General features: G+C 45.1%; 1 non-coding gene across 1 annotated transcript; it reads right to left on the bottom strand.

The window, feature by feature from the left end:
- Window positions 1–5,486: 5,486 nt before the first annotated feature.
- On the bottom strand, window positions 5,487–5,593 carry LOC125581135. The gene has a single exon (XR_007318846.1). It is a non-coding gene; the product is annotated as a small nucleolar RNA R71 (small nucleolar RNA).
- Between the last annotated feature and the right edge of the window lie 3,860 nt (window positions 5,594–9,453).

Raw genomic sequence — 9,453 nt, forward strand, 5'->3', positions numbered from 1 at the left:
GGATTCGATCCTTAAGTACTACATCTGATATCAAATTATCCAAAGATGATACCAAGAAATCGGGGGTTAGCCTCAAATACTTATTCTTGGTACGTCAGAATCCTTTTCGTGAAACCTTCTCAGAACACCCACATGATCACATCGAATATCTAGAAGATATGATGGATGACGAGTACAATCATTGTAAACTCTATGGGAACCGAAATTCGCACTGTCGATTTCCGTTTAAATAAGGAAACTAGGGAAACCCTAATTTCCCAGAGGTCCCGGATATATGTTAAACCACACGCCAAGCAATCAGAACACGCAATAATGACAACGAAGAAATATAAAAATCGTAAGAAGAGAGCAAAAGGAGTTTTATTCTGAATCCGCGTATGAGCGTTACAACAAGGTAGAAGCCTTGGCTATGAGAGCTGTCGGCTAGATTCCTAGTTCTAACAACCTAAGACTGCAAAACCTAGTTGAGTCGGAGCTCGAAATAACAAAAACGGAAAGTTGCCTAATTGCTCTAAGTGCTAAGTTTTCTCTGAAAAAGTGTCCCACATGCCCCTCGCCTAGGATCCCTTATATACTGGCTCCAAGGTCGGTTTACGCTCTTCCTCTTCTGCCCTTAAGCCACCATAGCATAAAAATGGAGATATTCCATTTTTTTCGATCTTCGTAATTATCTTCAAAATTTCGTATTTATCTACGGAAACTTGACATTTATCTTCCCTTGCGAACCAAGCGTAAACCGACATGTGGTTCACGGGCTGTGGTTAAGAAATCGTAAGTTGGGCCTCGAGTCACGTCTTAGGTCCCTTTGGGCCGTCTTTCGACTCGAAGCGTTTATTATGGCTTCTTTCGATAAAAAATGAACTTTCCGCGGTTTTTACGGTAAAGTTTGTTTGATAACTTAGAAATGGCGGGGAATGTGAGATGGGTTCGCTACGGAATACGGGAGATAGCATCGAAGGGTAGACGAGAATGCATGGACTGATGTCGTATCGACGTTTCGGAAGAGGTTGGTCGCTACGTAGCGACCGACCTCTTCCAAAACGTCGGTCAAAATTTCCAGAGATAATTTTTAAGCCAAAATTCCGAAACGTAGTTTCCAGAGACAATTTTTAAGCCAAAATTTCGATTTTTTTTTGTAGAGCGCTTTCGTCCTTGTGTTGGACGTTTGAAGATCAAAAGAGTGATCAGGTTGCGTTTGTTTAAGACGGCTGATGTGTTCATCGGGGCCAATCGACGAACGGAGTGTAAGATTTGTAGTGGTCGCGTTCAGACAATTTGTTCGCATCATCTCGATTTTTAACTTGGCGACGTCTCGCAGTTATTTCGAAGACTATACGTATATTTTTGGTGCTGAAGTGAGATTTTTTTTGCGATTTTGTCTTTTAAAAAGAGCAACGCATATTTCATAAAAATTATTGAAATCTCTTTAGAATTTGATTACAATAACGCATCTTTTCCTATGTGGGAGTATACGAGTATACACACCCACTGCCCCCCTCCCCTTTTTGGAGAGGGGGATAGCTGAACTCGTCCTTCGACGAGCTGCCAACGTACCCCTTTCGACGATCAAGCCACCTTGTAATTTTGTTTGGCTCCGCGAGCGTTTTCACTCGGCGGTTGTCGCCATGCTGACCGCCTTGATCGAGATGATCGTGGCAGGGTCAGTGTTTTCTTCTGGATGTTCCGGTTGAGTTGTAGTGTCGGCTTCGGACTCATGTTGAGTTTCGATACCCGAAGCGTCTACGTCTGTAGACGATGTGAAATCGTCTTGTCTTGAAACGTTGTTGGTTGAAGATTTATCGATCTTTGTGCGTTTGCGATTTGCCGTTGCAGAGGTTGTCATCTGTCTTAAGTTGTGTTCTGTGAGGAAGCACAGTCGCGACTGTTTCTGACATCCCAAGATAGCTGCGACTCCGTTTGGGGTCGGGAATTTGATGCCCAGGTGGTACGTCGATGGAACGGCTTGCATAGCGTTGAGCCATGGGGTTCACATAATCACATTGTAGATTGCAGGATGATCGACTACCGCAAACTCTACGACTTTTGTGACCTCCTTGGCCATGACAGGTAGCTGAATCGATCTGAGGGTCATCGATACTTCGCCAGAAAAGCTTGTGAGCGGTTTCGGAGTTGGAGTTACTTCTCCGAGTTCAATGATCATCCGATTGAGAGTGTCGTGGAAGATTACATTGACCGTGCTTCCCGTGTAAATGAGTACTCTTCCGACTTCCAGATCTCGTATGACGAGGTCTATGACGAGTGGATTGCAGTGAGGCTGATCGATCCCGCTGGCTTCCTCCTTTGTGAAGGTGATTGTGCAATTCTGATCGTCTCGGGTAGGAGACCATGTAGGCCAGTTCGCGCTTGACTCCGCCTTCCGCTGGTAAGCCTTGATGGCCGAAACCGTATCGTTTCAGAATTGCGATCCTCCGATGATCATGTTGACTCTACGATGATTGTTATCGTTCCCTTTCTCGTCTGGCCTCCTGCTGCGTTTATCTCCAGATTGGTTTCTTTGAGGAGATCTCTCCGCGGGAAGATTTCTGTCTGGCTTTGGGGGGCGATCGGTCTCGAGGATGAGATCTTTCACGCTGGTCACTTCCGAGAGTTCTCCGGCTAGTAGCTTCGCGGCCAGCCTCGCTCCCAAGACCTTGCAGTTAGTCGTGGAGTGTCCTCGGGATTGGTGGAACTCGCAGAAGGTGTTTTCATCATATCCTTGGTTGCGAGTCCACGTATTACCCGTGGTTCGGCCCTGTTCTGAGCCGATCACGTAATTATGTGCTCCTTGGAGTTCTTCCCCCTCGTGATGGACATACTTGTCGTTACGAGGGTTCTTCTTCCTTGTTTTCGGGTCTACATCTTTCGAGGACGATCTCGCCGACTTATGCTTCTGCGATAAGATTTTCGTTTCTTCCTCGATCATGATGTAGTCTGTCGCCTTGTGGAGGGCGTCTTGGATCGTCCGCGGTTTTTCGAGGGATATCCATTTTCTGAATTTTGACTTGTACCAGAGCGCCTTTCTGAGCGCATCGATGGCCACCTTGTCGCTTATCCCGCTGACCTTGGACTTTACCAACTTGAACCGGCTGATGAACTCGCAGAGGGGTTTCTCTTCCCTTTGGGACAGACTCCAGAGAACGACATCGGAAGTTTCTCTATCTATGAACATAGAGTATTGCTTGAGAAATTCCGATGCGAGCTGTCGGAAACTCCCGATAGAGTTTCGTTGAAGGCGCGCGAACCATTCGAGGGCTGCTCCTTCTAGATTCTCGACGAACAGGCGGCAGTAGCCGGCGTCTCTCTCGCCGTCCTTCAGCCTCGCTCTTCCCATCGTGATGTGGAAAGCCTGAAGGTGCGCTATCGGATCGGTCGTACCATCATACTTCGGTACTTTGATTTTTCCTGGATCAGATACCCTCGTATCTGAGATGCGAGCGGTTAAAGGGGTCTTCCGAGCCCCTTTCAGCAGTCTGTCAATCTCGGGGGCCGCGCTCGTAGCGTGATGGATTTGAGATTTTACGGCTCTTACTTCTACCGCAGTCTTGGTGATATAGTCGCGAAGATCGCGTATATCCGACGTCTGGTCAGCAGGTTTCCGCGCTTGTCGGCGTATACTGCAAGTGAGCTCGGTTTGTTTTTCAGCCAGCTCTTCCTGTTCGTTCCAATAGAGGATTTCCTCCTCTTCTGTCATTGGTTTGTCGAACGGAGAGCTTTCCCGAGTGAATCGGCTTCTGCTCCTTCTTGGATGTCTGTCGGCGTCCTCATTAGTATTGTTGGAGACATCGCTAGGATCCAGGTCGACTTGCTCGACTCCGTTGTCCTCCGAAGCCTTCGCGGGAGGTGGAGGGCTTTCGGAGTTTCCCCTTTCGACGGGAGACTTCTCGCTAGGGTTTTGACCCGAAGGTCGTTCCTGGACGGCTCCAGGCCTGTTGAGTGGGGTCGCAAAATCGAGTCTTTTCCCGCCGGCTTTAGTGGTTCCACGGGGGCAGATTGCTCGAGTCCTTGCCGTTAAAGTTTCAACTTGTTTGGTCAAGGTGCTCACGAGCTTATCCTGTTCTTCCGACCTTTTTTCGTAGGTGGCGAACATCTTTTTAAAATCCTCGAGCGCCGCAGCGTTGGCTGGTGCGTTGCCCGCGGATACGTCCGCTGTGGGAGTATGGAGATCAGTGCCGCTGCCTCCGTTAAGAGGAGTCTGCATGTTATCAGTGTCGTCAGTTGACATGTCTGGTTGAGCGTGATGTGGTTGAGAGTTAGATTGATCCGTACCCCCCCTCCTTCTAGCGCCAAACTGTGGGAACCGAAATTCGCACTGTCGATTTTTGTTTAAATAAGGAAACTAGGAAAACCCTAATTTCCCAGAGGTCCCGGATATCTGTTAAACCACACGCCAAGCAATCAGAACACGCAAGAATGACAACGAAGAAATATAAAAATCGTAAGAAGAGAGCAAAAGGAGTTTTATTCCGAATCCGCGTATGAGCGTTACAACAAGGTAGAAGCCTTGGCTACGAGAGCTGTCGGCGAGATTCCTAGTTATAACAACCTAAGACTGCAAAACCTAGTTGAGTCGGAGCTCGAAAAAACAAAAACGGAAAGTTGCCTAATTGCTCTAAGTGCTAAGTTTTCTCTGAAAAAGTGTCCCACATGCCCCTCGCCTAGGATCCCTTATATACTGGCTCCAAGGTCGGTTTACGCTCTTCCTCTTCTGCCCTTAAGCCACCATAGCATAAAAATGGAGATATTCCAATTTTTCCGATCTTCGTAATTATCTTCCAAATTTCGTATTTATCCGCGAAAACTTGACATTTATCTTCCCTTGCGAACCAAGTGTAAACCGACACGTGGTTCAGGGGCTGTTGGTTAAGAAATCATAAGTTGGGCCTCAAGTCACGTCTTAGGTCCCTTTGGGCCGTCTTTCGACTCGAAGCGTTTATTACGGCTTCTTTCGATAAAGAATGAACTTTCCGCGGTTTTTACGGTAAAGTTTGATTGATAACTTGGAAATGGCAGGGAACGTGAGATGGGTTCGCTACGGTATTCGGGAGATAGCATCGAAGGATAGACGAGAATGCATGGACTGATGTCGTATCGACGTTTCAGAAGAGGTCGGTCGCTACGTAGCGACTGAGCTTTGGCTCGAACTCGGTCGCTACGTAGCGACCGAGCGGAGCACGTGTTTGGTCGCTGCGTAACGATCCTTCTCGAGCCCTTGTCCGATGATTCTCGCTTCTTCCGTAAAGGTTTTTCGTAAAGAAGAATCTATTTCGAAAAAGTATTTGTCGAAGAAGTTTTCTACGTTTTTCTTCTTCGGAGATTTGGACGTTAACTTCGTCGTAACCTTTTTTGACCCCAACAAACTCTTTTCATTTTCCTTAGAGGGCGAAGCCAGAAAATGGCTGGACCAACTACCAGTAAGCTCTTTGACCTGCTGGAAGGAAATAAGGAATACCTTCATTAATCACTTCTTCGATGAGACGCGTTACTGGGATATAAGAAGGAAAATCTCCACATTTCGCCAAGATCCATGAGAATCATTCAGAAAAGCTTGGGAGAGATTCAAGAGTTACCAGCTTGAATGCCCCCACCATGGTTATTCAGAACCACAGCTCATTAATACCTTTTACTGAGGTATTAACTTGCATTACCAAATCACGCTTGACACATCCAGTGAAGGGAGCTTCAGTACCAGGAACCCTGAAGACGCGAACCGTTGGATCAATAATGTATCTACAGGAAGATCCTACGAAATGATGGACGAAGAGCGAGGAAGGAGAGTTTACTCAATGGAAGGGCCACATTTAGCCAAAATCAAAGAGTCTCTAGACTCACTTCATTCTGCTCTAGAGGAACAAAACTAATTTGGGATTTACCAAATTGACGATGATACCCTTTCTGAACTAGAACAACAGGTGGACTTCGTAGATACTCCAACCTTGAAAGATAGGTATTCTATCTCTAACACCGATAGTTTTACCCAAAATTACAATGCTATTGTTGGATCACGCCGAGGCAAAGCGAATTTAGGTTAAACCATGCTTTCACGGGAAAATCGCAAAATGGCCACTGACCTGAAAGGAAAGATAAACATAGTCTACAGTGAGCTAATGAGCAAGTTCGACGCTTTAAGAGAACACATCAAGAAACTAGACAGTCAAGTAGCGGAGAACGCGACCGCCATCAAAAGAGAGACATGACGTCTCCCTGGGCGAACTAACGCGAATCTGAAACGTCAAGTTCATGTTGTGTTACTAAGAAGCGGAAAACGCCTCAACCCGAGCACAGTAGAAATCAACTATGCAGAAAAACGTGCTGAAATTGAAAAAACCGGTGAAACTAGATCACAACCAATAATCCTCGATAGTCCCAACACATAATCAGAAACTTCTCAAGATAAAGAACGGTCCAACATTGAGGAAGCGGCCATCGACCTCGAGGAGGAAGAAGAGGAGTTGGAAGAAGATGCAGAAATCGATCGACAAGAAGGAACCAACGTCGATCGACCCACTATGGTAAATATCGATCGACAAACTGGAAACAATGTAGATCGACGCTCGAATCCTGCTTAACGTGCCGTAGAAAGAGTGTATAGGACTTTGCTACCATTTCCTCCTAACAAGACGCAGACCAATCGTGAATTAGATAAAGCGATCTGCAAGAAAGCATTCGACAAAATCACGTTGGAAATGCCATTAAGTGATGCCATAAAAGTATCACCTTCAATAAACAAGTATGTAAAAGACATGGTATCCAACAGCTTCCCAGCTGCTGAGCACAGCATCATGATGGTTTCGGAGGAAGTGAGTGCAATAATCCAAGGCGAAACTCCGATCAAGAGACCCGATCTGGCAGCTTTGTTTTGGATTGCAATATACGGAATAAAAGTTTTCCTCGATCCCTTTGTGACCTAGGTTCCAGCGTGAACCTCATGCCGCACTCTGTCACGATATCCGTGGGATACGACAAATTCAAACCAACCAAAGTAACTTTGGTTCTTGCGGATAGATCCGTTAGAGTACCTGAGGGGGTACTTGACGACGTGCCAATAAGGATTAACGACTGTCACGTTCCAACGGATTTTGTGGTGCTGAAATACCAGAATGAACCAAAGGATCCCCTCATTTTGAGTAGACCATTTCTAGCTACAGCCGGTGCGATCATCGACGTCAAGGAAGGTCGTATATGTTTAAACATTGGAAACATTCCAATGACCTTTGATATGGAAAACCTTATAAGACAACCCTTAATCGACAAACAGATCTCTTACGTGGACAATATCTCTGAGCTAACTGAAGAATCCTTCATAGGCCTATGGTGAGATGATACTCTGGAAAAAGTGCTTACATCTACCGAAGAGGAAACATTTAGTGTCGACAGCAGGGCTGATGAATTCACGCGATTAATGGACCCGAGTATAGAAATAACAAATATAGAAAAAGTAGAGGATGACACTTCGGAAATCAACGTCGATCGATATTTGAAGGACGCCGTCGATCGACAACCATCTTTCCTAGAAGAATGGGATCCCGAAAAAGCATCAAAAATTAAGTTAGAGCAACTGCCTGTCGGACTTAAATATGCTTTTCTCTATAAAAATCCTTACCCCGTAATCGTAAATGCCAACCTAACCAATGGGGAAATTGCGTTGTTATTAATAAAACTGCGCAAGTACAGGAAAGCCCTCGTATACTCTCTCGAGGATATTCCTGGTATATCTCCGGATCTGTGCATGCACCTGAATCACTTAGAAGACGATTCCAAATCGTCAGTGGAACACCAAAGTAGTCTAAACCTGAACTGGAAAGAAGTTGTTAAGAAAGAAATTATCAAACTTTTAGATGCTGGAGTCATCTACCTAATTTCGGATAGCAACTGGGTGACCCTCGTGCATGTTGTGCCTAACAAAGGTGGAATTAGAGTGGTAAAGAATGATAAAAACAAACTCATCCCTACGCGCACTGTCGCCGGACATCGGATGTGTATCGATTACAGAAAACTGAACGCCGCCACTAGAAAAGATCACTTCCCTTTACCCTTCATTGACCAAACGTTGGAAAAATTGGCAAATCACCAATACTACTGTTTTCTTGACGGATCCCAAATCCCTATACACCCTGACGATCAAGAAAAGACCACTTTCACGTGTCCTTACGGAACATTCGCATACCGTAGAATGCCATTCGGTCTATGTAATGACCCTACCACTTTCCAACGATGCATGATGTCAATCTTTACGGATATGATAAGAAGATTTCATGGAAGTCTTTATGGACGATTTCTCAGTATATGGGTCTAGTTTCAAAGAATATCTCGATAACCTATGTAAAGTTCTGGAAAGATGTGAGGAAAAGAACCTAGTTCTGAATTGGGAAAAAAATGCCACTTCATGGTTAACGATGGAATCGTCCTAGGACATAATGTATATGCTGCTGGTATAGAAGTTGATCGAGCAAAAATTGAGGTAATGACCGGCTTGCCCGCACCTACAAACGTGAAAGACGTGAGAAGTTTTCTCGGACATGCCCAATTTTATAGGAGATTTATACAAGATTTCAGTAAAATCGCTAGGCCACTAGCAGCCTCCTCTGTAAAGAAGTTAAATTTGACTTCACACCAGAATGCGTAAAGCCTTTTGAGGAAATAAAGAAAGCCTTGATAACTGCCCCCATTGTACAAGCACCTGTCTGAAATCTTCCTTTCGAAATTATGTGCGATGCGAGCGATTTCACCGTAGGAGCAGTTCTAGGCCAAAAGAAAGACAGAAGGCTACATGCTGTCTACTATGCCAGTCGAACACTAGACGAGGCACAAAGGAATTACGCAACAACAAAAAAAATAACTACTTGCTATAGTTTATGCATTTGAAAAATTCCGCTAATACCTAGTTGGTTCGCGACTGATTGCCCACACCGACCACGCTGCAATAAAATATTTAATGCAGAAGAAAGACGCGAAACCACGACTCCTGCGATGGATTCTTCTACTTCAAGAATTCAAAATCGAGATTAAAGTTAAAAGAGGAGTAGAAAACGGAGTTGCATATCATCTTTCCTGGATACGAATAGAAGATGACGTTCCTATCGATGATTTCTTACCAACGAAAAACATTTACCCAACGGATTCATTCGTCGAAAATGTATGTCTCACATCCGAGGACCTATCGATCGACGACGACGAGGCTATGTCGATTGACACTCCCGATGATCTAAACCAAGAAATATCTCCCATAACCACTACTTTCAATATAAAAATAAGCGTCGCATGCAACAAGCTGCATCCTGACCATGATTCCCCGTAGACGGAAGTCTGACTCGGGAAGTGCATGCATTCGATAACAGTTCAAGGAATTGACCTTGGTACCCTGATATAGTAAACTATCTAGCATCTGACGTAGAGCCCGAAGAGCTAAGAGGATATACGAGGAAGAGGTTTTTAAGAGAAGTTAGGAGATATCAC

The sequence above is a fragment of the Brassica napus genome, chromosome C1 (assembly GCF_020379485.1).
Source record: "Brassica napus cultivar Da-Ae chromosome C1, Da-Ae, whole genome shotgun sequence".
Lineage (NCBI taxonomy): Eukaryota > Viridiplantae > Streptophyta > Magnoliopsida > Brassicales > Brassicaceae > Brassica > Brassica napus.